The sequence below is a fragment of the Equus przewalskii genome, chromosome 25 (assembly GCF_037783145.1).
Source record: "Equus przewalskii isolate Varuska chromosome 25, EquPr2, whole genome shotgun sequence".
Classification (NCBI taxonomy): Eukaryota; Metazoa; Chordata; class Mammalia; order Perissodactyla; family Equidae; genus Equus; species Equus przewalskii.
The window spans coordinates 409137-435675 of NC_091855.1; the positions used below are offsets into that span (position 1 = coordinate 409137).

Here is a 26539-nt window from a genome sequence, read left to right on the forward strand (position 1 = left end):
AGAAGTGCCCATGTTTGCAGAGGTCAAAACCTCAGAGACAGAAGATATGATCATTTGATAAGATGTTTGAAGTGATATTGTTCTTTCTATTTATTTCCTGGTATTTCTACTTCTTTCACCTCAACTTCTCTATTCAAGTAACTCCCTTTATTAAGCTTTCTGCTCTCTGACATTTTTTCCCTTTGTTGTTTTCTTACTTTTCAAAATTTATTCCAGTCATGGATCAGAATATTTGTAAATTCCCATTAGCTTAATGAAACAGCATGGGTTTTTTTTAGAATAATTTTTCTCAAATGGCATATATGATAACAAATAATTTTTCTTTTGTTTTAAAAAAAAGCTACACTTGATGACCAAGGCAGTTTGTATAATTGTATAATAGAGGAACTCCGAGAGCACAATTTTCACTTTATGCCAGGCATTCCTTTGTATGCCACTGTCTCAACTGCTCCTCCAGATAATGTAGACTGTGACACACTGTGGTGATGTGTAACTGGTCACTGGGTTTTATTCTCCTCATTAGGATCTTATGTTCTTTCAGCCTGGTGTCCACAAGGCCCACCCTAGTCACTGGCAAAATGCCCATCAAGCACATTTCTCCCAGAGGACTTTTCATTGAAGGACAAGTTTCAATAAACAGAGTGACTCAATATGACCTTAGAATCACAGAGAACTTTCAATTTTATGAAGCAAAATTTACAATAACATCTTGTATTCTGTGCAGAATATTTATTTTTTACTCTGTACATCTACTCATTGGAGTATGGAGGATTGGTAGCCATGTGTAAACGGTTTTATATTTTTGAAGAAGGATTAATTGATGTTTTTCTACTTTTTATAGAATTACCTTTTGTTTCTGCTTGCAAACTTCCAGTGTTATTTATAACACAAATGCTTCCATTTCTATAAAGAAAAAATGTTTTCCCCCTTCTAGGTATTGTCATCACCATGAAAGGGATGTTGAATGATCATTTTCATCATCCATTATGCTCAGGATATGTATATTTTATGGTTAAAGAATGACTCAAAAGAGAGCTTGACTTCCTGTCCAGCCATGTGAATCTGGGTCCCAGTTTCCCTGAACAAACATGCATGTCCTTTCAGTCTTTCCTGGTTACCTGGAAATGAACCCTTATGAGAGGTTTAAGATACACTTGTCTAAAATAAACTAAAATAACAGAGTAACTACGAACGCTGTCTTCAAAGATAAGAACAAATGCCAAGAATAACCAGGAGCAGATTATTATAATTGTCCTCCCTTCTGTTCAATTTGATTATTGAATCAGTTACCTGTTGCTTCATAACAAGCCATCTTGAAAGAAAAAATTTAATATATTGCCTTTATTACCAGAGGGATTGCACGGTGGGGAGTTGTTCTGAGCTCTGCTGATCTCATCGTGGGTCTGCAAGCTGTGAGTCTCCACACTGTGTCTCTAAGGCTCATCCATGATATTGTGTGAGGCCATGGTGCTCTTCTCACTTGAACCAATATATGATCAGTTAACTCTGTTTTATATATATATATATTTTGAGTAAGATTAGCCCTGAGTTAACATCCCCCACAAATCCTCCTCTTGTTGGTGAGGAAGACTGGCCCTGAGCTCACATTCGTGCCCATCTTCCTCTACTTTATATGTGGGACGCCCGCCACTGCTGGCTTGACAAGTGGTGCCATGTCTGCACCCGGGATCCGAATAAGTGAACCCCAGGCCACCAAAGCAGTTTTACCCAAAAAAAGTGGATCAAGCGTAAATTGCTTTAATTTACTTCCACTGTCCCTGCATCCATTGATGACACCTTTTTTCAACTCAGGTAGAAGAGATGTCTCCTACCGCTGCTCAGTGTGAAGTAGCTGCTTGTGCTCCGGATCCTGTTCTGATCCCGGCACCTCTAGAATTTTCTCTTTGTAAGTAATTTGTTGAAGAATAATTACATACTACAAAGTGCACACATTTTAAATGTATAACTTGATGAATTAAAAGAGGCATACAAAAATTATGGTACACACACTACATTTCCATTTGTGTGAAATTTAAGAAAGTTCACAATAAAGTTTAATGTAGTTGTTTAAGGTAGTTGTTAAAATTGGCTGAGAGTTAGTCTTGCCCAAATCCCCATCCCTGTGGCAGCAACCCACAAACAGGGGGACCTCATAAACCTGGAGCTTCTCCCCGAGGAGTGAGGGACTCACACCCCAACTCAAGCACCCCAACTCTGAAGTTCTGTATTTGCAAGACAAGCCTCCAAAACATCTGACTTTGAAAACAGTTGGGAATTATGACCACGAGCCCAAATGGATACAGAGAATGGAGAAACTGCCCTTAAGGCGTTTGTGCAAGTACTCACTCGCTTCAGTGTCCAAGGCAGAAGCAGCAGTTTGAAAAGTGCCCAGACCATATGTGAAGGGGAATAATTTGCCAACTTTAATACATCCACCAGAGGGGGAGTGCTCTGTCAAGGTTCTTTCTGAGGAAGGAGGCACTGGCGGGTACCATTTTTGTGCTCCTCCTTTGCTTTGCTTAAGTTGCCTCACTGATCTCCCCTTTGCCTCACTAAAGTGTCAGGCACCCCTCATGTTCCCCCTCTGCCTTGCTAAAGCCAGTGTGTGCCATCCCTGCCACCCCTACTGCCTAGCTAACTCCTGCAGGTGCACTTCATGAGCTCTCCTTCTGCCACACTCCACAGTGCCAGTGTCTCGTGGAGGGGAGATTGTACATATACCTGGTACCCATGCTTTTTATTTTACATACAGAGCCCCAGTTTTTATGGTAGCAGCCTAGGGGACGCCACTTGGAAAGCTGGCTCATGAGGCAAGGAGCGCTTGCGCTCTTGGGTCCCATGGACTGTAACCATCAGAGAGACAGTTCTTGGCTGGCAGCCACCCCAGGACACTTCACCAATGGCAGACTGAAACATAGCACTTATTTTTTCCAAAAAAGAGCCCTATTTACTTGTCCAGGAGCTTTGGTCTGACAAATTCTGGTCTGCCATATTCATAAAGGCCAGGGGAGACGTTCCTAGGGAACAGAGGTCATGGATGTGTCTTTGGGCTCTCCCTCTGCCCTGCTCCAGCCTTCTGGTATCTCCCAGAAAGGAGTTTATACCCTTGTCTGGTGCCCCATGTTTTGCTGCTGCTGCCAGGAGACATCTCTATATCACCTGGCTCTGGAGCCCAGCAGAGCTTATGTACACTGGCCCTTCAAGAATATAAGAAAACAGAAAAAGTGTCATTAAACAGCAACTGCCCTCAGGGCACAGCAAGGAGCAAGAGGCCCATGAGCTCAGTCTCTCTGTGAAAGAGGCTTACAGCTTACCACTGCAGCCGCTGCCTGAGGGGCAGGCTTCTACTCTAACACACATCCCAAGGGCTCGCCAAAACCTACCCAGAGGTCTCAGAAGATGGGCCCTATCCAACACTCTCTCTACTGCATCTGGACCACCAGTGTCTCTGGGAGGGGGTTTCCTCATGTCTAATGCCCCAGCTTTACATCTAGTACCTCAGCTTCTGTTGCTGCTCAACAAGGGACTCTCCTTGGTCAACCGGCTCTCAGACAGTGTTGACTGGAGGTGCCTTCTTTGCGATCTCTCTGTCTTACCACAGCTCACTAGTACCTCCCAGAAAGGAGCTTATACACTTGGTGTCTGGAGTCCTGGTTTTCCCAACTGTTGCACAAAAGACACTTCCAATCACCTAGCCTGGAAGCCGGCAAGGTTTATGATGGTGGTCCCACAGGACTCTATACACTTCATATTTTAAAACCTGCTGTCTGAGGTCCTATTTCAATTGGCCTAAAATTAGATGCTGACTGAGCTTCTGCCATGTGGAACACTGACAGGTCTTGGCATACCCACAACAACTGGAAGCTATGAAAAATAAAACAGGATGAATGGACATCATAAATATTTGGGAGAAAACCAAGAATTAGGGCAAGGATGAACAATAAGTTTCATCTTCCACATGAGGCCACTCTTTCAAGATGGGGAAAAGTAACTGTTTCACCTAATGCATAGAAAAGACACAGATAATCAAGCAAAATGGGGACAAAAAAGAATATGTTAAGAACAGAAAAACAAGTGAAAACCTCAGGAAAAAACTTGATAAAACAGAGATAAGTAATTTACCTGATAAAGATATCAAAATAATGGTCCTAAAGATGCTCATCAAACTCAGGAGGAAGAGATGAACACACTGAGAATTTCAACAAAGAGGTATAAAATATAAGAAAGTACCAAACAGAATACACAGAGCTGAAGAATACAATAACTGAACTGAAAAATACACTCCAGGGGTTCAACAGCTGACTAGATGAAGCAGAGGAAAGGATCAGTGATCTCAAGGACAGGACAGTGGCACATACCCAAACAGAGAAGCAAAAAGAAAAAAGAATTACAAAAAGTCGCCATAACTTGAGACAACATCAAATAGAATAACATCCACATTATAGGGGTACCAGAAGGAGAAGAGGGAGAGAAAGGGACAAAAAATTTATATTTGAAGAAATAATGACTGAAAACTTTCCTAACCTGTGGATGGAAACAGACATCCAGATCCAGGAAGTCCTGAGAATTCCAAATAAGATGAACTCAAAGAGATCCACACTCAGATGCAGTATAATTAAAATGTCAAAAATTACAGATAAAGAGAAAATCTTAAAAGCAGCATGACAAAACCAACTTGTTACATGTAAGGGAACCAACATATGAATATCAGCAGATTTTTAAGCAAAACCTTTGCAGCCAGAAAGGAGAGGCACAATTTATTCAAAGTGCTGATAAAAAAAAAAAAATGGATTCCACCAAGAATACTTTACCTGGGAAAGTTTTCATTTAGACTTGAGGAAGAAATAAAGAATTTTCAGGACAAGCAAAAGCTAAAAGTGTTCATCACCACTAAACCAGCCTTACAAGGAATGTTAAATGGACACCTTTAAGCTGAAAAAAGGCACTAATTAGCAACAACAAAACATATGAAATTATAAATCTCACTGTTAAGGTAAATATATACCAAAGGTAGTGAATTAATCACATATAAAGCTGGTATGAAGATAAAGACAAAAGTAGTAAAAATAACTATAACTACAATAATAGGTTAAGGGATACACGGAATAAAATGATGTTAAATGTGACATCAAAAACATGAAACACGAGGAGAGAGCAAAAATGCAGTTTTATAATGTGCTCAAACTTGTTATTATCAATATAAAGTAGACGGCTATAAATATAGGTTGTTTTATGTAAGCTTCATGGTAACCACAAAGCAAAAACCTATGGTAGATAAACAAAGATAATGGGAAAGGAATCTAAGCATAACAGTGAAGAAAGTCATCAAACCATAAAAGAAGAGACCAAGAGAAGAAGAAAGTAATGGAGAGTAACTACTAAAACAACCAGAAAATAATTTTAAGAACAGCAATAAACACATACTTGTCAATAATTACTTTGAATGCAAATGTACAAAATTCTCCAGTCAAGAAACACAGAGTGGCCGAATGGATCTAAAAATAAGACCCATCTATATGATGCCCACAAGAGACTCAATTCAGATATAAGAATATACACACACTGAAAGTTAAAAGATGGAAAAAAGATGTTGTATTCCAATTAAAACCAAAAGAAAGCTGAGGTAACTATCCTTAATTTCATACAAAATAGGTTTTAATACAAAGACTGCAGTAATATACAAAAAGGGCATTACATAATGATAACGGGGTCAATCCAACAACAAGATCTACCATTTATAAATACTTATGCAGCCAATGTAAAAGCACCTAAATATAAAAAGCAAATATTAAAGGCAGAAATTGACAGCAATACAATAATTGTAGAGGACTTTAATATCCAACTTACATTAATGGATAAATCATCAAGACAAGAAGGAAAATTCAGCCTTAAATATCACATTAGGCCAGATGGACTTAATCAATATATACAGAACATTCCACCCAAAAGCAATGGAACACACTTTCTTTTCAAGTACGCATGAAACATTCTCCAGGATAGATCATATGATAGGCCAAAAATATAGTCTTAATAAATTTAGGAAGGTTGAAATCACATCAAGCATCTTTGCCAACCACAATGGTGTGAAACTGGAAATCAATTACAAGAAGAAAACTAGAAATCACAAATATGTGCAAATAAAACACCACTCTACTGAACAACTAATAATGTGTCAAAAAATAAGTCAAAAGAGAAATTTAAAAATACCTGGAGACAAATGAAAATGTAAATATCACATACCAAAATTTATGGTATTCTGCAATGCATTTCTAAAACAGAAGTTCACAGTGGTACAGACATACCTCAAGACAGAAGAAAAATCTCAAATAAACAATCTAACTTGACATTTCAAGGAAGTGGAAAAAGAAGAATAAACGAAGCCCAAAGGTAGTAGAAGGAAGGAAATAAAGATCTGAGAGGGAAATAAATGAAATAGAGACAAAAAAGGTCAATATAACTAAAAGCTGGGTCTTTGTAAAGACAAGCACAGTTTATAAACCTTTAGCCAGGCTCCACAGCAACAAACAAAGACAGGACTTGACTGAATGAAGTCTGAAATGAAAGAAGAGCCATCACAACTGATACCACAGAAATGCAGTGTCGTGAGACACTACATGAACAATGATACACCTGGAATTGGACTACCTAGAAGAAATGGTTAAATTCCTAGAAACATACAGCCTTCCAAGACTGCAGCATGAAGAAATAGAAAATCTCAATAAACCAATTACTAGTAAGAAGATTGATATGGTAATCAAAAACCAACAAAAAAGTTAAAGACCACATATTAAAAATAGAATTATACCAATCCTTATCAAACTCTTCCAAAAACCTGAAGAGGAGAGAATACTTCCAAAGTCACTTTACAATTCCAACATTACCCCAATACCAAAACCAGGCAAGGATACCACAAGAAAAGAAAATTACCGGCCAATATCCATAATGAACATAGATGCAAAAATCCTCGATAAACTATTAGCAAACCAAATTCAACAATACATTAAAGGGATCATGTATTATGATCAAAGTGGGAGTTGTTCCCAGGATGGAAGTGTGGTTTAACATTTGCAAATTGATCAACATGATACACCACATTAGCTAAATGAAGGAGAAAAATCATATGATCATCCTAATAGATGCAAAAAAAAAAACCACTTGACAAAATGCAGCTTCCATTTATAATAAAGACCCTCAACAAGGTGTGTATTGAAGGAATTTACCTCAACAGACAGGCTATAAATGACAAGCCCACAGCTAACATCCTACTCAACGGTGAAAAGCCTAAAGCTTTCCTGCTAAGATCAGGGACAAGGCAAGGATGCCCAATCTTGTCACTTTTGTTCAACACACTATTGGAATTCCTAGCTAGAGGAATTAGGCATAAAAGGGGAAGAAATAAAATGTATCCAAATTGAAAAGAAAGAAGTAAAACTGTCAATATTTGCAGATGGCATGATTTTATATATACAAAACCATACAGATTCCACCAAACCACCATTAGAACTAATAAAACAAATTCAATAAAGTTGCAAGATAAAAAATAAATATACAAAAATCTATCATGTTTCTACACACTAACAACAAACTCTCAGAATGAGAAATTTTAAAAAAAGATCACATTTACAATTTCATCAAAAAGAACAAAATTGTCTGTGGTCTGATGCATCAGTTGCTCGTATTGTGTTCCTCCTTTGCTGTTTTGACTGAAAGAATTGACCTGTCTGTCACTTTAATATTCTTCACATGCAAGTCCTTGCTTTAAACAAAAACCAAAGTGAAGTTTCTTCTGCATACTTTGTGCTAATAAATTACCCTTCATATATATTTGCAACGTGCTTCACATCTCTGTTAGTCTTTATTTTTTACTTTGGTGTTTTGTGATTAGATTTATTTCTCAAAGTTGCATCCCCTTTAGCCATCATCTGGAGGCATTCTTCTTCACCATTCGACCATTATCTGTATCTTCCATAAGCATTTTTGAATCTTTATATAAGAAGAAATTATAACTTTAGACACTGCTTCCTCTCTGCATTTTTTTAAAGGCTTTCTATTATATTCTTTTATTTCCAAGTCTTTTGCAACTTAATCATGAATTAGTGACCTATGTTGATACCATTCAAGTATTTATAGTTTATATGTAAATAAAATTAGTTTGAAATTTTCAGTCTATTTTGTTTTCTACAGTTGTTTTAAAAACACTAAACTTAACCTAATTTCATTCTTACTGTCATTCTTCCTTCCTTAAGTTCCTACTTTCTTTTAGAACTTTTCTTTCTGTATATACATCCATACATATTTAAATACTTTTAATTTAAATACATAAATAGGATCCTGTGCAGAAGATAAGTACTCTTAACATCTTAGGACAACCGTTTATTCCAGCTTGTCTCTCCCTTTCCTTCTTACCCAATGTTACCTTATGGACATCCCTCTAACCAACAACTGTAACAATGATTCATTACTTTGATGGGCTCATAATAGTTCATGGTATGGCTGTACTATTTGCACTTTTGATGGTCTTTCACATTGTTTATCACAACTGATACTATCCCAATCAACAAAAATATTTTGAAGTGGTTAAATTTAAGCTGTGGTTCTAACCAGGAGCAATTTTGTCCCCCAGGGGACATTGAGCAGTGTCCAGAGACATTTTAGGCTGTGACATTGGAGAGGTGTAGGTGGAGGCCAGGGACGTTCTAGACACCCTACAACACACAGGACAGACCCCACCACAGAGGATGATCTGTCCCAGGATGCAAATCATACTGAGACTAAGAAATTCTCAGCTAAAGAATATGTGCCTTTTTAATCTTTCTAACTGAGATCTAAAGCATTACTTACTTCTCACCTCCACTCCATAATGTAGATGGAATTTCCTGAGTTTATAGACAAAAAAAAAGAGGCCTAAAATTTTCTTTCCTGACATGAGGGAAATAATCAAGAGGCATGTGTAAATGTGTGTATGCAGAAGCTGAACTATTGAGTCCATTTGATGACAATGTCAGACCTGACGTGTGTGGGAGGCTTCTTGGTGGAGAAGCCCTCAAAATATCTACATCTGACCCTATTCTGGACCAAACATTGATACTTAGAGTCAACCACAGACCAAAATGTGTAGCATTAGGATCAATGGGGAACTAGTTACAAATGTAGAAGGTCTGGCCTCACCTTAGATGTGCTGAATCAAAATCTGCATCTGAACAAGATCCCAAGTGATTCACATACCCATTGATGTTGGAGAAATTCTTGTCTAGAATAGTATTCACAGTATTCTCACTGTTGACATTTATGCTTGAGAATTTCTTTGTGGTGGGGATATCCTGTGCATTATAGAATGTTGAACAGCATTCCTGGCCTGAACCCTTTAGGTGGCAGTAGTACTTCCCCAGTTATAGCAAGCAATAATGTCTCCAGACAATGACAAGTGTCCTTGCTGGGAAGATCACCCCTGGTAGAGAACCACTGACCTAGAGCACGAGAAACAAAGTAACTTGGAATTCCAAGAAATCTCATCCCTTACTCAGTCATAACTTGGGGAAAATCATTTTACCCTTCTGAGCTCTGTTTCTGCAAAAGTAGACAAGTTTATGATAGTACTGCCCACAGAGAAGGGTTAATGAGCAAACTCACACCAGAATGTAAGCTCTGTCCATGGTTCATAAAAAGATCTAGACATATCTTATAATTAAGTAATATTTTTTCAAATAAAGGATTAAAAGACAGCTTTAATTTGTGTTAAGACCATGAAACTCATAGTTGATTTGTCAAAAGTATCATGAAGCCAAAGGTTATAGTGCCCATGGTTTCATATCAAAGAAACACACCTCCCTCCCTTGTTGAAGAGGGGAAGAGAAATTTTGGGGAGACATCAGGAATTGTTCCCTGCCACAAGTCACTACTTTGGAGACCAAAGGGATCTAGTCAAAACAGATTCATCAGTCTCAGATTTGGAAAAAACATTCACTCAAGATTGGGATAAGATGCAAGGAGGTTTAGACCTCCAGAAGACAGGGAAATTCTTGGAGAAGTTGTAATAAAAACTAGATATACCTTGACTTCTAATCTGGTCTCTTGAGCACAGAGAGTCAGTAGGAATAATTTCTTTGTCTCCATATCAGTGTCCCACAGAACATGATGTGCTCAGAGATGGGAGTAACATTGGAAACAGTGCCTAGGGAGCAGACGGAGAGAGCTGTAAACATCTCCTTTACTGCAGGCCGTCAGCATGTGCAACACTGAGCTGAATCAACATGGTTGCTGCTTTTGGAGGCCTAGGTCTTGCTGGGGAACTGATGTTTCACTCCTTCCTGCTGTCCTCTCTGGGAACAGAGCTTCAGTCTGCATCATCAACCATCCAGGAAGGAATTCAGACTTCCACATGTACCCCTTCCTCTCAGAGACTCCATCCAGGTGAGTCTGAGAGCTCAGCAGGTACCTCATGAAAGGTTCAGAGACAGTGGGGGAGGAGAACTTTTACCTCAGGTCACCTGAGAGCCAAAGCAGCCTTGCCCAGAACTGAGAGATTGTCATGTTTGTTTGCTAGGTAGACTGACTAATTTACAATTAATTTATTTAGTATAATAAAAAGAGAAGTGTCTTTTGGACTCAGAAATATAAAGATTATTGTTGTAATTAAGCGATGGGAAAGGACATCTAGGTGGATGAGAATGAAAAAGGAATGGGAGGTGTAAAGTGGTTCCAGTAAAATTAAAACCTATCTGAGGAGCTTTGCACTGAAGAGGAGCTGTAAAATAGAGTGTTAGGTTTTAAGGCCTGTGCAGTGAACTGACTGCAGTTTTTAAAAATGTTTAAGATGGAATGCATTTGAGCATGTTCTGTATTTACTAGGAATCCCAGATCAAGAAGGTAGATGTTACTTTGCAACAGCAGTCTTCGCATGCATTTCACAGTATTGTCTGGCATGTTGGGTATTCACATACAAAATTATATTTAGTACACAAAAAGAATTATGCTAATGAGCTTTACTTTAAAAGTATTTCATTACCTAGACCTGGAGGAGCAATGGAAACATCTGAGAGGAAGAAGAAAAACTTTGGCTTCAGCTCATCACCAGTGATAATCATTCACTAACCAACATTTGGTAACTATGCCAAGCATGTTATGCGTATTGACTAAATCTGCTGACCATCTCCAGGCAAAGGACACTGCCATGCCCACTAGCGGAGTGAGAACATTAACACTCAGAATGGTCTGATTGCTCTCCTCAACAAACAGCTAGCATGTGGTAGATCCAAGTTCAAAATTCCATTTTCCATTTCTAACGTTTTGCATTTAAAATCATTTAGAAAGTCATTTACCATTTCATCTTTTAAAATCCCCCACTATTGAACCAGCCCTCATGCCCTAGTGGTTAAAGTTTGGCATTCACTGCTGCCACAGCCCAGGTTTTCTTCCCAGTTGCAGAACCACCCGTCTCTCAGGTGCCATGCTGTGGTGGTAGCCCACATAGAAGACCAAGAATGACTCACTAATAGGATATACAACCACGCACTGGGGCTTTGCAATGGAGAATAAATGAGGAAGATTGGCAACAGATATAAATCTATCCTTGTGGAAAAAAAAAATCCTCTACTATTTAATGTTGTATTTTTTTGTTATAAAAGGAGGGTTTATTCCCTTTCCTATTTTTTCTAGTGGGATGTTCAATCAGTAAGTGTTTTAACATTGTAAGATACCATTCCTTTCTTCTGAGAATTAATTGATTTTTCTGCTGTATTGTTTGTTCTGGCCATCAAAGGGATATAAGTGTGCTGGAATGCTGCCAGAACCATGGAAGCTTTCTCCCCATCACAGTTTCACAGGGTCACCTGGGCATTTTAGATCTTCTTTTTCCAATCGTGTCTATTTATTTTCTCTCTATGGTTGTGAAGTGCTTTTCATCCTTTCTTAGCTACAGAAAACAAAATGGTCATATGATTATGGAGCCTCATGCTTACATGTTCATGGGAGAGGTTTTATAACTGGAATTTGGGTACTATTTTTACATTCTCTTAGGTAAAGATAGTCTACTGTTGACAGATTCCTTGCTTCATTTATTTCCTACTTATTGTGGCTGGACAGAGAAGAGCCTGGTAATAACATGTCCCCTGGAGGTCATAGTGCATTGCGTGTGTTTTTGTTGTGTGTATGCCTGTGTATTTTGTGAGGCGTGAGCAGTTCTCAATGGAGTGGCACCTAGCCCATGTATTCCAAAGTGTGACCCTGAAAATACAGACCCCAGAATGTCAGCCAACAGAGGAAAATGAGGGGATAATTTCCACTCAGAGGATTACTCCGGAACAAAATTAAGAAGTGCAGGGAACAATGTGAAGAAGTGACTCCTTTCATCTTGCAGTTCCAGCTGTGCTGGGGGACCACCTCATTTCCCAGCATCCTCTGACACCATCTCCCATCGCCCTCCCTCCTGCTCCTTCCCCTCACCATTCTGGCTTCAGCTGAGTCTTGAAGATCTGAGAGAAGCATCTTCCTTAGAGTTTCTCCTCTGGCTCTTTCCGCTGCAGGGCACACACTTCCCCAGACAATATTGTCTCCCATTTGTCTTCCTCGTATGAAGATTTTCCTGAACTCCCAGTAAAAAGTAACACCTCAATTGACTCTTTTTAATACCTACTTTTTTCTTCATAGCACCTGTCACCATGTGACATGATGTATGATGTTTATTTGCTTATATTCTTTCACAACCATTATGTTTTTGGGTTTTTGTTTCTCAGCATCCCATACTTTTTGCCTAGAAGACAGTCAGTACTCAACGTGTATTCCTCAAGGCATGAAATAATATGCACTGAAAATTTTATAACACTTGACCTCTTGGGGAAAAATCTGAGTGGGACAGGAATTTATAGTCAGACATGTCAGGGGAGATCCCTTAAATGGTATGAGGTCCATACAAAGAATATGTATTGATTTCTTGACTGTAATATATAACTGTAGCATTTTTCACTATTACTAATGCCCATTTGTGTGAAAATTAATCATGCTATTTTTTCACTCCTAGTCATAACTTTTATTACATAGTCCTAGGCAATGGTACTCAAATTTCAATATGTTTTCTTTCAGAAGTATGAAAAGAACAGAAGTAGTACCACTCATATTTTCACTTTTCCTGTTCATATACTGGATCACTGTGTTTGGAAACCTGCTCTTCATCCTGGCCACCATCTCAGACTCCCACCTCCACACACACATACTTCTTCCTCTCCGAAGTGCCCTTTGTAGATGTCTGTTTCACCTCCGTCCCCATGCCAAAGAGGCTGGTGAATATGTAGACACAGAGCAAAGTTGTAATTCATAAAGGCTGCATCAGCCAGATGTATTTTTACATTCTGTTTGCAGTGTTGGAGAATTATCATCTGATGGTGATGGCCTGTGATCACTTCTTGCCCATCTGCCACCACCTGCACTACCTGGTCATCATGAGCCCCCAGCTCTTTCAGCTGCTGGTTCTGGTGTCCTGATTCATAAGTTCCTTGCATTCCTTGTTAGAAAGCTTAATGGCGTTGTGGCTGTCTTTCTGCACCAATGTGGAAATCTTTGGGAAATCAAACAGGTGGTCCGACTTGCCTGGTCTGACACTTTTCTTAATTAAACATTTTTATTTCCTATTTTACAGCAGTGCTCCTGGATGGTGGTCCCTTCACTGGTATCCATTAGTGATACTCTGATAGTTTCTTCCACATGTGGAATCTCATCAGCTCAGGGGAAGGATAAAACATTTTCCACCTGTCTGCCCCTCTCAATCGTCTCCTTATATTATTGCTCAAGCCTAGGAGTGTACCTTATCTCTGCTCCTGCTCACAGCTCACACTCAAGTGCAACAGCCTTGGTGATGTACACGATGGTCACACCCATGCTGAACCCCTTCATCTACAGTCTGAGGAACAAAGACACACGGGGGCTCTAGAAAGAGTCAATCGGATGGTAGGTATAGAAAAGCAACTTGTTTGGGGGATGAAGAATTGTCCGTGATTGCAGGTCTCAAAGCCTCAGAACCAGAAATTGCTATTCTTTGATCAGATGCTGATTATTTCCTGAAATTTCCATTTCTTTGATTTCCACCATTTATAGAATTTGTATAACTCACTTTTGGAAGCTTTCTGCTCTCTCTGATGTATAGGCAGTTCTCCCCCTTGACCATTTTCTTACTTCACAAACTATCCTACCTTAGGTCAGTAATATTTGGAAATTCTCATTTATCTCTTGGGACAATGTGGGTTGCTTAATAATAATTTCTTCTCAAGTCACCTATCATCTCAAGTAACTTTTCTTTAGTTTTCCTGAAAGGATGGTCATTAGTTGTATAGGTCATACAAAAAAAAAAAAAAACCTACACATGACAGCTAAGGGCATTTATATAATTCATTTCAGCAAAATATGAAACTGCAGTTTTCACTTTGGGTCCACCTTTTTTTCGAATTTCACTGCCTTCTCAGCTCTTACTGGTAACACAGACTTTAATATGCTACAGTTTTATAACTGGCCTCCTGGTTTTTGTCTTATTCAGCTCAGTGTCCACAATGCCCATGATGGTCCCTGGCAGAAACTGACTATCCAGTATATATTTCCCAGTGGAGTCTACATGGAAAGACAAATTTGCGTACACAGATTGACCTAATATGGCCTTAGGATCAGAAATGACCTTAAAAATGAGGAAGTAAAATTTTAAATCACACTTTTTATTACCACACTAATTTTTTTGTGTGTTCTACATCCATGCATTGAAGTAAGAAGATGGCTGGCCACCAGCGAAGGGGTTATTCACTGAAGTGAAGAATTGGTTGGAGTATTTCATGTTCTGTTATTAAGTATCTTCCTGTTTCTACCTGAAAACCTCTAGTTCAGTCTACAAATATGCCTCTTCCTATTGCTCTATGAAATATCTCCCCTTTTCTAGATTTAGTCATAACTACTAAAGGGACAGTGAATGGACAATACCAAGGCCATTCATTTAATATCTCCTTCATGCTCAGGAATCTCTTCAATCGTCATGATCAAAGGATGATTCACAAGAGAGCTTGAATTCCTGCCCTGTGATGCAATTCAGGGTCACCAGTTTTTCTGCCCAAATGTGCATATTCTTCCAACTTCTCCAAGCTCTGTGGAATACAACCTCAATAAAGCCACTTGTTAGTGCAATTATCTGAAATAGATTTCAATAACAGAATAATCATGAATGCAATTTTCAATATCAGACCATATGTGAAAAGCAGAAGCAGCAGATTATTACAATCATGCTTGTTACTATTTGATTATCTTGTCAGTTTAGCTATTGCTGCATACCAAGCCATCCTAAATCAAGTGGTTTAGCATAACCCCTTTATTATTGAGCTGGATTATATGGTGGGGAGTTATTTTGAGCTCTGCTCAGATGCTCAGGAGTCTGTAGTCAGTTGTGAGTCTCTACATTGTGTGTCTGTAGCTCATTCATGATGTTGTGAGACTGCAGCATCTCTGTTTTGTACCAATTTATGTCAGTTTATTTATCTATGTAGGTTAATCTTATAGTTTCCAAAACAAAGAGTTTATCAAGTGTGAACTGCCTTAACTCTGCTGTTTTTATATTCCGTATATGACATGTTGCTTTCTGTCCAGTTAGAAGATGTATCTCCCACCCCTGTTAAACTGACTCAGCTCCCTGTGCTCTAGATCCTAACTTGAGTCTTGAATCATTAGATTTTTTTCTTTTAAACTAATTTATTGGAGTATAATGACATGCAATAAACTGCATATATTAAAATGTAAAATTTGTATATACCTGAAGTCTATACAATGTTATAAGCCAATATGATCTCAGCAAAATAATTTTTAAAAATAAATTAGGAGTTGACCCCATGGCTTAGTGGTTAAGTTCAGTGCACTCTGCTTCAGTGGCCCAGGTTCAGCTCCCAGGCATGGACCTACACCACTCATTAGTGGCCATGTTGTGATGGTGACCCACATACAAAGTAGAGGAAGATCAGCAACAGATATTAGCTCAGGGTGAATCTTCCTCAGCAAAAATTAACTAATTAATTAATTGAAGAATAAAAAGCTGGAGGCTTCTCAAGGCAGAGCAGTGTCTTGTATAACCCTGGAACACGGGATGATTTACCCACAATACATTTGGAATAAATACTGTCTAGTAACTTTTACCTGCAGGAACAACATTAAATAAGAATTCTTCTATCCAATTAAACTTTTACAAATGCCAAAAAAATAAATAAATAAAATGCAAAATTTGCTGAATTTAAGGAGCCATGCAAAACTTAAGTATAAATACTTCTTGGGTCCATTGACATATAATTCAAGAAAGTACATAAACATTTAATTGCTTTGTAATGTAATCGTAAAAAATTGAATCTCCTTGAACCTAATTTTCCTAATTTCTGATGGTAGGCTGGGATAAGAAATCTGAATCAGATGGATGCTATGAGGAATAAATGAAATGCGTGGAAATACTTGATTTTGAAAACTCTTTCACAGTTGAGGACTATGTGTGTGGATATGTATGTGTGTGTGTGTTCATATACAATTTTCTTTCAAATAAACACATGCACACACATATATAAACAGAGGCTCGTTAATAATTTCATGTTTCATGTTGAAAGGAAACTTGGATCCTGGAGAGGATAGAAAGAAAAAGAATGAAGATTTGAATTAAGAAAAATTGAAAGAGGAGAAATTTTGACATAAATATTTAGAGTAGAATGGGTGACCCTCATTTTAATAATAAATTATTTTTTCTATCTTAATGCTCCAAAAGCCTCAAAGTCAGAACCATATTTGTGTTTAGGCAATGGAAAATTCACTGTACCAGCTAATGGAGCCGTATCTCCAAATGGACTTTCATTTTCTTTTTCTATTTAAGGATTTAAGGTGGGATTTCAACACAAAATGGCTTTACCTAAGGGAAGCTAACTGAATGAAGTTAGGGGCTTAAACTCAGTTCCCTTGAACAGACTTTTATTTGGCAAATATCTGTATTAGATCCCAGTTGCTGCTGTGACGAATTACACTAGTGGCTTAAAACAAACAACTTTGTATCTTAAGGTTCTGGAACTCAAAAGCCTGAAACGATCTTATTGGATAAAAGCAAGATGAATGCAGGGCTGAGTTCCTTCTGTCAGCTGCAGGGAAGGACGCATTTCTTTTCCTTTTTCAGTTTCTAGAGAACAACTGTGTTCACTGGCTCAGGGTCCTTCCTCCATCTACAAAGCCAGCAGTGTACATTTTCAAATATCCCACTGATTTCAATTCTTCATCCTCTCTCTTCCACATTTAGAGGACCATTGTCATTACATTAGCCCAACCTTGATAATCCAAGCTAATCTTCTTATCTTAAGGTAAGTGAAGAGTAACTTTATTCCACTAGTACATCAATCCGTTGCTCTGTAAGCTAACATCTTCCAAAGTTCTTGGGGTTGTGATGTGGACATTGTTGGAGACCCTTATTCTGCCTACTACATATTATGACTCAATTATATATTATTTGAATTCACTCAAGAGCCATTATATTTAAAAGAATCAAAGACAGAATTTATTATAGCCTCTAGACTGAGTGAAAAATTTCCTTTCAAAATTATATGTAGAGATGATTCTTAGTGTATAAGCCCTAAAACTACATACACGTGACTCAACACAGGAACAGTCCCTGGGCCCACTGTGGACCTGATTAATTAGAATTTGCATTTCAGCTACAAGACATGGTTATGCACATGAAGTTGGAGAAATCTTGGTCTAAAATATGTTATTTAGCCTTCTCACTGTTGATATTTGGGGCTGGATAATTGTTTGTGCTGGGAGCTGTCCTGTGGGTTACAGGAGATGAGCAGCATCTGTTTAGATCATGCCAAATATCCCCAGGGGCAAAATTACCTCTGGCTGAGAACTACTGCACCAGAGTTTGAGAACTGGTAGCATCCTGACAGAATTTCCCTCAAGACTCCACCCCTTATTTGGTTTATACATTTGAGCAGAATATTAAATCTCTCTGAGCCCCATCTCTATAATGGAGAACGGGGTTCATAACTGTACCACCTCTTAGACTGAACTTTTATAAAAATCAAGTCATGTCATCACTTGAATGTGCTAAGTTATGGTGCATAAAATCTAAATGTATCTGTTATAATTGATAAGCATTTTATAATGAGGAGTGAATGACATCTGTGAATTTGTGACGTAAGTATGAAGTTCCTGATTGTTTTGGCAATATTGTCATGAAAACAAAGAGTTTATAGTGCCTACATTTTTATATTAAAGGAATAAAGTCATTGCTCCTCTTAAGAGGAGAATTGTAATTTTGTATAGATATCAGGGGTTGTGTCCCCATCAGAAGTCAAGCCTTTGAAGATCCAAAGTGCTAGCAGACAAATTCCTCAGGATTACACTGTTGAGAAAACTAAAACTCAGAGTTGTGGTGAGGTGCTGGGAGGTTTAGATCTGGAGCAGCAGAGTTTGTGGAGAATAAGTAATAAAAACTGAATTCACCTGGCCTATAGCACAGTCTCCTAGGATAAAAGATTTAGCAAGAAAAATTTCCGTTCTGTCCAGACCAGTGTCGCACAGGGAAATCATGTACTTAGAGGCTGGGAGTAACAGGAGGAAAATGTGCCTAATGAGCAGACGTAGAGAGCTACAAATATCTCCTCTGCTGCAGTGCCCAAGGGCATGCAACCTTGGGCTGGACGGGATGACATGGTTTCTTTTGGAGTCCTAGATCTGCCTGGGACACAGAAAGCTTGACTCCTTCCTGCTGTCTTGTCAGGGGACAGAGCTTCAGTCTCCATCATCAACCATCCAGGGAGGAATTCAGACTTCCACACACAGACCTGCCTCTCAGGAACTCCCGGTGAGTCTGAGAGTCCAGTATGTATTTCAGGAAAGCGCCAGAGAGAATCAGAGCTTGCTTGGTGTTTGCTGGCTTGATTACTAAATTAAGGTATTTATTTATGATGCTCAAAAGAGAAGTGAACATTGAAACTGGCAAAGCAAGTGTCATTTTTGACACTTAAATGAGAGTAGAACATAAGTCCAAGGGTCTTTTTAATTAAGGGGAGCAGGGAAGTAGAGTACTAGCTGTGGGCAGATATACAGTGAAATGAGTGTTTATCTTTTATTTTTAAGATGGGGCATCTTTGACTGTGTTTCCATATTGATGAGGAAGACCCAGACCAAGGAATGCTTGCAGACATGTCCTTGCAGCGGCAGTAAGTGAGATGTACATTTCGCAGTATCTCTTCTCAGTCTGGGTATTCACATAAAAAAATTAATAGGCAAAAGGAGTATGCTGATGAGCATTACTTTACAATTGTTTCATTACCTGTGAGGTCGTATATGATGTGGGTTAGTTAGCCAGTTACTTTCTCTATTGCAAATTATCTGTGTGAGGTTTTGCTTTTATAATGTGAGGTCAGAGTGTTTTTACTCATCATTTTGATTGCATTCTTTCAAACAAAAAATTGTTTTTGTCCCCAACTGGCGGTGTCATTTAGTTAGCCTATGTGTGTGTAGATGTATTTGTGGAAAATGCATGAGTTCATAAATTTTGTTTGGTCAATTCTGTCAGTCAGATTTTTTGTGTTCCATTTGTTTTTGTTTGTTTATTTTCTTACTGAAATCTTGAGCTGTCATTTCAATATTCTTCACTTGTGAATCTTTGCCTTAAAGGGAAAGGACCGTGAAAGTTCTTCTACCTCCTTAGAGATAATAAATTACTCTCTTACATATTTCCAACTTGCTTTCACATTTCTGTTATTCCTTATTATTCCTTTTGGCATTTGGAGATTAGATATATTTCTGAAACTCACATTTGTTTAGGCGTTTGGAAGGCATTCATCATTAGGAAGACTTTTTTTTACCCTATGTCTAAGATAACATATATCTCCATAAAATGTTTGAATCCATGTATATTTATATAGGATGAAATTATAACAGATATTATTTCCCTACGACATGTGCAGAGCCCTTGTTATATGATTTTATCTCTAAATCTTTGACAATGTAATCTTGAATTAATGACCTATGTTGCTGTTACTAAACTATTACTATTTTATGTCTTCATCTGAATTAGTTATAGATTTTCATCCAATTCTGTTACATACAGTTGTTTGAAACTACTACGTTAACCTAATTTCATTCTCACTAACACTTTTCCCTAAGATTTTACTTTCCTTTAAAACTTCTGTTTTTGTATCATGCACATCTACATATTCATATACTTTTATACAAATGTGTGAATAGAATACTTGGCACAACATAAATTTCCTTTGCATTTTAGAGCAGTCTTTCTTAACCTTATCTGTCATTATTCTTCTTACTCAATAATTCCTTACAGGCTTGCTCCCAATGAATCATGGAAATGATGATATATTATTTCAGTGGTTGCACAATATTTACTCGTATTTTGTGAAGTCTTTCATTATCTTTATCTTACGTTACTATTACATCAATGCTACAAAAATATTTTGGGATTGTTAAGTTCAAACTGTGGTTCCAACCAGGAGTGATTTTGTTCTCCAGGGGCCATTGAGTGATGCTTGGAGACATTACCGGCTGTCACACTGGGGAGGGGTGGACAGAGGCCAAGGACACTCTAAACAGCCTACAACACACAGGACAGACCCCACCATGGAGAATAATCTGGCCAAAAATGTAAATAGTGCTGAGACTGAGAAACCTGAGTTAAAGAATATCTGTACTTTTAATCATTATAGGTTACTTCAGATTATTTCCCCAAAGTCATGATACTTTTACACTGCTGCCAGGAAAATTGGAGTACCCTGTTGCCACCTGTTTAAGTTTCCACCCCAATCAATGTGAGAGCTCTTTACGTGTTTTCCTGAGCTAATGTGTTTGAAAGAGATTTCTTGGTTTTTTGTAAACTATTGCTGAGGTTGGCCAAAGATTTAGATATTTAATCACCATTTGATTTGCTTATTAATTTATATGCCCATATATTATAAGCATGTTATTCTAGAGTTATCAGCTTCTCAAATGATCTTCAAAACTTATTGTGTCTAGGGGCTGGCCCCGTGGCTGAGTGGTTAAGTCCGTGCGCTCCGCTGCAGGCGGCCCAGTGTTTCGTTGGTTCGAATCCTGGGCGCAGACATGGCACTGCTCATCAAACCACGCTGAGGCAGCATCCCACATGCCACAACTAGAAGGATCCACAATGAAGAATATACAACTATGTACCGGGGGGCTTTGGGGAGAAAAAGGAAAAAATAAAATCTTTAAAAAAAATTAAAAAAAAAAACTTATTGTGTCTCTACTGACTTTGGGGGGCTATTTTGGCCATGAATATGTTTTACACTATATTTAAATATGTCTATCTTCTTACTTCTGAGTTTCTTGTCTTAATTAAGATGATTTGGCCCCTCCATAGATTTTTATATATAGTTTTCTAGAGGTTTACCTAAAATGTATCGATTACTCTTACCGTAGTAGTTGATTCCTCAGAGTTTTTTGTGATATAACTGAGTGGGAATCAACTTCCTTTTCTTCCAGGTGAATATCCATTTTACAAGATTTATTGAACAATCCAATCTTTCCTCATATATTGAACTACAACTGTATCACATAGGAAATGTACTTATATACTGAGACCTAGTTCCTGAGTCATTCAACAAATAAGCATCTTCCATCTGCTATCATTTCTAGAAACATTATACATTATATTCTTTTGTCTATACTTTTGACAATTTAATTAATAAGCCATGTTGTTATTGTTAAATTATTGCTATTTTATATCTTGTTTTGTTAGTTTTTGATGCTCCACTCACTTTCCTTTAATGCAGTTAGTTTGAAGCCACTGTCTTTAACCTGGTTTCATTCTCTTTGCCATTCTTTTTATTTCATGACTTTACTTTTACTTAAGTCTGGTCCTATAGAGTACACATATTAACATACATTTGTGAAAAGAAAAGGTGAACAAAACTGGTGAAGCCCTATTTGTTTGGATCTTGCATTATAGTGGTGAAGCCAGAGTGCAATGGAATAAATGTGTGTGTGACACCATGTGCTCAGGGATCAATCATAGGAAAAGAGTCAATCAGGTGACAGGATGGACTTGTCACGGCAGGTGCAGCACCTTGTAGAGCATGGTCTTGGGGGCCTTTGCTGGTTGTCTGATGACCATAGTCAGGCTAAAGTGTTCACATTGGGTTTGTCAAAAAAAGAATGAAACATAATGTACAAACAAACAAAGAGCAGATCACACATAAGAGAAGTGAGAAGGCGCCTGCCTCGTCTGCTACCCAACCATGGAAAAACCAACTGGGCAAATGCATACAGAATAGGCAAAGGGAAGGCAATGCTTCTACGGCTTGATTTTAAAACTACCCAACTTTTCTTGTATATTTTCTTTTGTGAATTATTTAGTTTCTTTGGTCAGTTTTCACTTGGGATGTTCAATTTGTAAAGTGTTCCACACCACAAATTTATTGTTACTTTTGTCTTTTGGACAAATTTATTTTTTCTCCTTATTATTTTTGCTTGGCGTCAACAGAATGTCATCAGCTTTGGAGTACTGCCAGAAACCAGTGAAATCTTTTCTTCCTCACTGTCTCTCAGGAAGCAACTGAGCTTATTAAATCTTTTTCTTCCTCATTCCCATTGTATTACTCTCTCTCCCTCTATGTTTATTGAACTGATTATGTTTCTTTAAATACAGGGCGGAAAATGCACACTTCATTATGGAGCCCCAAGTTTATGTGCCACAGGAGGTTTCAACAGGAATACGTGGATGCCATTTCTAAATTTTTTAGGGGATAGAATCTTGATCAGGATAGCTTGAGTTCTGGCCACTCACAGCCTAAACAGTGATGGAGAGGGAACACAGAGGAGGACGGCTAGGTATGCTGTGTTGTGTGTGCATGTGATCCTTGTGAACTGAGAGCAGTCCTCAGAACAGGGCCACCTGGACTCATATATTTCAAGGTAACCCTTAGAATAGAGGGTCCAGAACTTAATCAAATCAAGGTGCTGAGAGGATAGCCTTTGCAATTCACAGGGTGCCTTTGCAACCAGATTAATAAAGTGCAAGTTTTACATGATATGGGCAAGGGACTCCCCTTTTCTTGAGGTTTCAGCAGAATCAGGGAGGCTACCTCATTCCTCAACATTTTCTGATGCCATCTCATCACTCTATGCCTTGCTCATTCCCCTAGACACATTTTGAATCTTGAGTCTATAAAGCAATCGTCTTTCTCAGGGTCTTTGCAAGGCTGGTCCTTCTGCCAGGCACACAGCTCTTCAGAGACTTGTGTCTCCACTCACTCTTCTTTCAGGTTTCTGTTAAAATGTCACCTCACTTGCAGCTCCTGCCTCAACTCCCAATAAAATATAACACCCCCACCCACTGTCCCCTTTTGATGTTCCGTCTTTTTATCACAGTGTCTGGCACCATTGCATATGTTGTATCATTATTTTTATTTGGTCATATTCCTTCTCCATCATTAGATTAGAGACTTTGTTTTTCTAGGTTCTATTCTCTGGATGGTGCTTGGAATATGGCTTATATTCAATATGTATTACTCAAATGCATGAAAGATACTCAATAAAACATTAGGAACATTATGTTTGAGGAACAAATTGATGGTGGAAAAGGAATTCCTAAAGAGAAGTAGCACTGGAGATGCCTTAATGGGACGAGATCATACACAAAATTTGGAAATTAAATTTCTTGATTCTAAATATAGATATAGCAGTTATTCTAGGTTACTAATGCTTGCTTGCATGAAAGTCAGTCATTTATTTTTCTATTTCCTAGTAGTGTACCTAGGCGTGTACCTCAGCTCTGCTGCCACCCACAGCTCACACTCCAGTGCCACAGCCTCAGTGATGTACACTGTGGTCACACCCATGCTGAACCCCTTCATCTATAGTCTGAGGAATAAAGACATGAAGAAGGCTCTGAAATCCTGCTTTGAGATGGTAGCTATAAAAGGAATAATTCTCCTGGGTCAGAAGAAGTATCCTTGATTGCAGTGTTAAAAGTTTCTGAGCCAGAAATTGCTTTTCTTTGACTGTATAATGCAAGTAAAAATTGTTCCTGCCCTTTTTTCCATATCTGTCCATTTCTTTGACTTCAACTTCTTTATACAATTTAAGTAACTCATTCTGTTAAGCTTTCACTCACTCTGATATAGAAACAGTTTTCTAATATTTATTTCTTTTTCCTATTTATCAAATTTTTCCCAACTTTGTGTTTGAGATATTTCAAAATTCCCATTTCTTTCATGGACAACATGAATTTCTTAAAAATAATTTCTTCTGTAATGACATATACCACCGCAAATAATTTTTCTCTTGTTTCCCTTATAGAACAGTGATGAGTTGTATTACTCATATTTTTAAAAAAACTACAATTGACAACCAAGGTAATTTATATAACTTAATAATCGGGGAAAATATGAGACCACTGTCTCACACACTTTTGTACACTGTTCCTTTGTATATCACTACCCCAATTGCTTACCCCCAAAATGTAGACTTTGATATATATAGTGTTTGACAGGTAGTCATTGAATTTTATTCTCCTCGTTAGAATCCTGTTCTGTTATTCAGATCTGTGTCCACAGTGCCTCCACAGTGACAGCAAAATGATTACCAAAGACACGTCTCCGAGTGGAGTCTACACAGAAACACAAATTTGAATAAATAGATTGACTTTATTTGGCCTCTGAATCAGAGTAGAGCTTAAGTGTGATGAAGTAGAATTGTAAGATACTTTGTAGTACTAAGTAAAATATTTCTATTTCTAGCTATACATCTACACATTGAAGTCAGAGAGATTGATGTCTGTGTGGAAGTGGGTTTTTCATTGGGATGAATTGGTTGGTGTGTTCAAATTTTTTATTAAATTATCTTCATTTCATCTTGAAAACTTCCAGTGCTGCCACAAGCAATACCTTTTCCATGACTCTAAATGCAGTAAAAATTTTGTCATAACCACTAAATGGGCAGTGAATAACAATATCCATGTCACACATTAAATAACATGTATATATTTATCTCCTCCTGATGAGAGGATGACTCACTAGAGAGCTTGAATTCCCACCCTGTCATGTGATCCAGAGTCACAGGTTTTAAACAAACTTGCATATCCTTCCACCTTCTCCTGCTTACCTGGAAAGGAACCCCAGTGGAGTAAATTTTAATACATTTATCTGAAATAATCTTCAATAACAGAGTAATCATGAAGGTTACCTTCAAATATCAGGACAAATGCCTAGAATGAAAAGAAGCAGATTATTATAATTGCCTTCACTTGTTAGTTTTTATTTTTGTGTCAGTTAGCTGTTGCTGCCTAATAAGCCGTCGTAATAGCAATTGGTAGTAAAGTGCCTTGATTCTCGAATGAGATAGTGTGGAGGAGAGTTGTTCTGATCTCTGCTGTGTTCCTTGTGAGTCTATATTCAGCTGTGATTCCTCACATTGTCTCTAAAGCTCATCCATCATGTTGTGTGCAGCTGTTTTGCACTTTCTTCTTCAAGAAATGTATGCTAGTTCACTCCATTTACATATGTAGACTAAATCTTAGAGTTTGTGAGAAAAATAGTTTATCAAGTGAAAATGGCCTTAATTTAATTTCACAGTTCCTATTTCTGCATATGACATTTTTCTTTCTTCCAAGTTATAAGATATATCTCCTAGGTCTTATAACTCAGCTACCTGTGCTCTAGACCCGACCCTGGGTTATGTACCCCTAGAATTTTTTAACTCTACACGATTGGAGTGTAATTACATAAAAAATGGCAAATTTATTATGTTTATAATATATTATATAACATTAATTATATTTATATTATATAAAATTCTATATAGTTTTATATTAATATTAATGTTATATGTAATATTCATATGTATTTATATATGTATATGTAAAAACCTTCCTCACTTACACTGGGGTTACATCTCAATAAACCTATCATAAGTTGAAAGTGTCATAATTCAAAAATTCATTTAAATACATCTAATGCATCTAAACTGCCAAACACCATAGTTTAGCCTAGACCACCTTAAATGTGCTCAGAACACTTACATTAGCCTACAGTTAGGCAAAATGATCCAACACAGATCTATTTTAAAATAAAGTGTTGATGGGCCAGTGCACTGAACTGGTTAAGTTCAGTGTGCTCTGCTTCAGCAGCCCAGATTTGCTTCCCACGTGCGTATCTACACTGCTCTGTTAGCAGCCGTGCTGTGCTGGCAGCCCACATACTAAAAAATCGAGGAAGATTGGCATGGATGTTAGCTCAGGGCAAATCTTCCTCAGCAAAAACCAACAATAAAAAAAGGTGTTGACTATCTTATGTAATTGATTGAATGTTGTACTCAAAGTGAAAAGCAGAATGGTCATATGGGTACAGAATGGTTGTAAGTGTTTGGGTTCTTTACCCTCATCATCACATGGCTGAGTGGGAGTTGTGGCTTGCTGCCATAACCCAGCATCATGGGAGAGTATTGTACCACGTATCACTTCTCTGGGAAAAAGATCAAAATTCAAAACTTAAAGTACAGTTTCTATGGAATATGTATTGCT

The 26539-nt window shown here is 37.9% G+C and overlaps 1 long non-coding RNA gene and 1 pseudogene across 1 annotated transcript; both read left to right on the forward strand.

The window, feature by feature from the left end:
• Positions 1-13081: 13081 nt before the first annotated feature.
• On the forward strand, positions 13082-23989 carry LOC103545240 (olfactory receptor 7A17-like; annotated as a pseudogene).
• LOC139079264 (uncharacterized) lies at positions 18542-21232 on the forward strand. Its single transcript, XR_011532725.1, has 3 exons — positions 18542-18844; positions 19120-19202; positions 21016-21232. It is a non-coding gene; the product is annotated as an uncharacterized lncRNA (long non-coding RNA).
• Positions 23990-26539: the final 2550 nt, after the last annotated feature.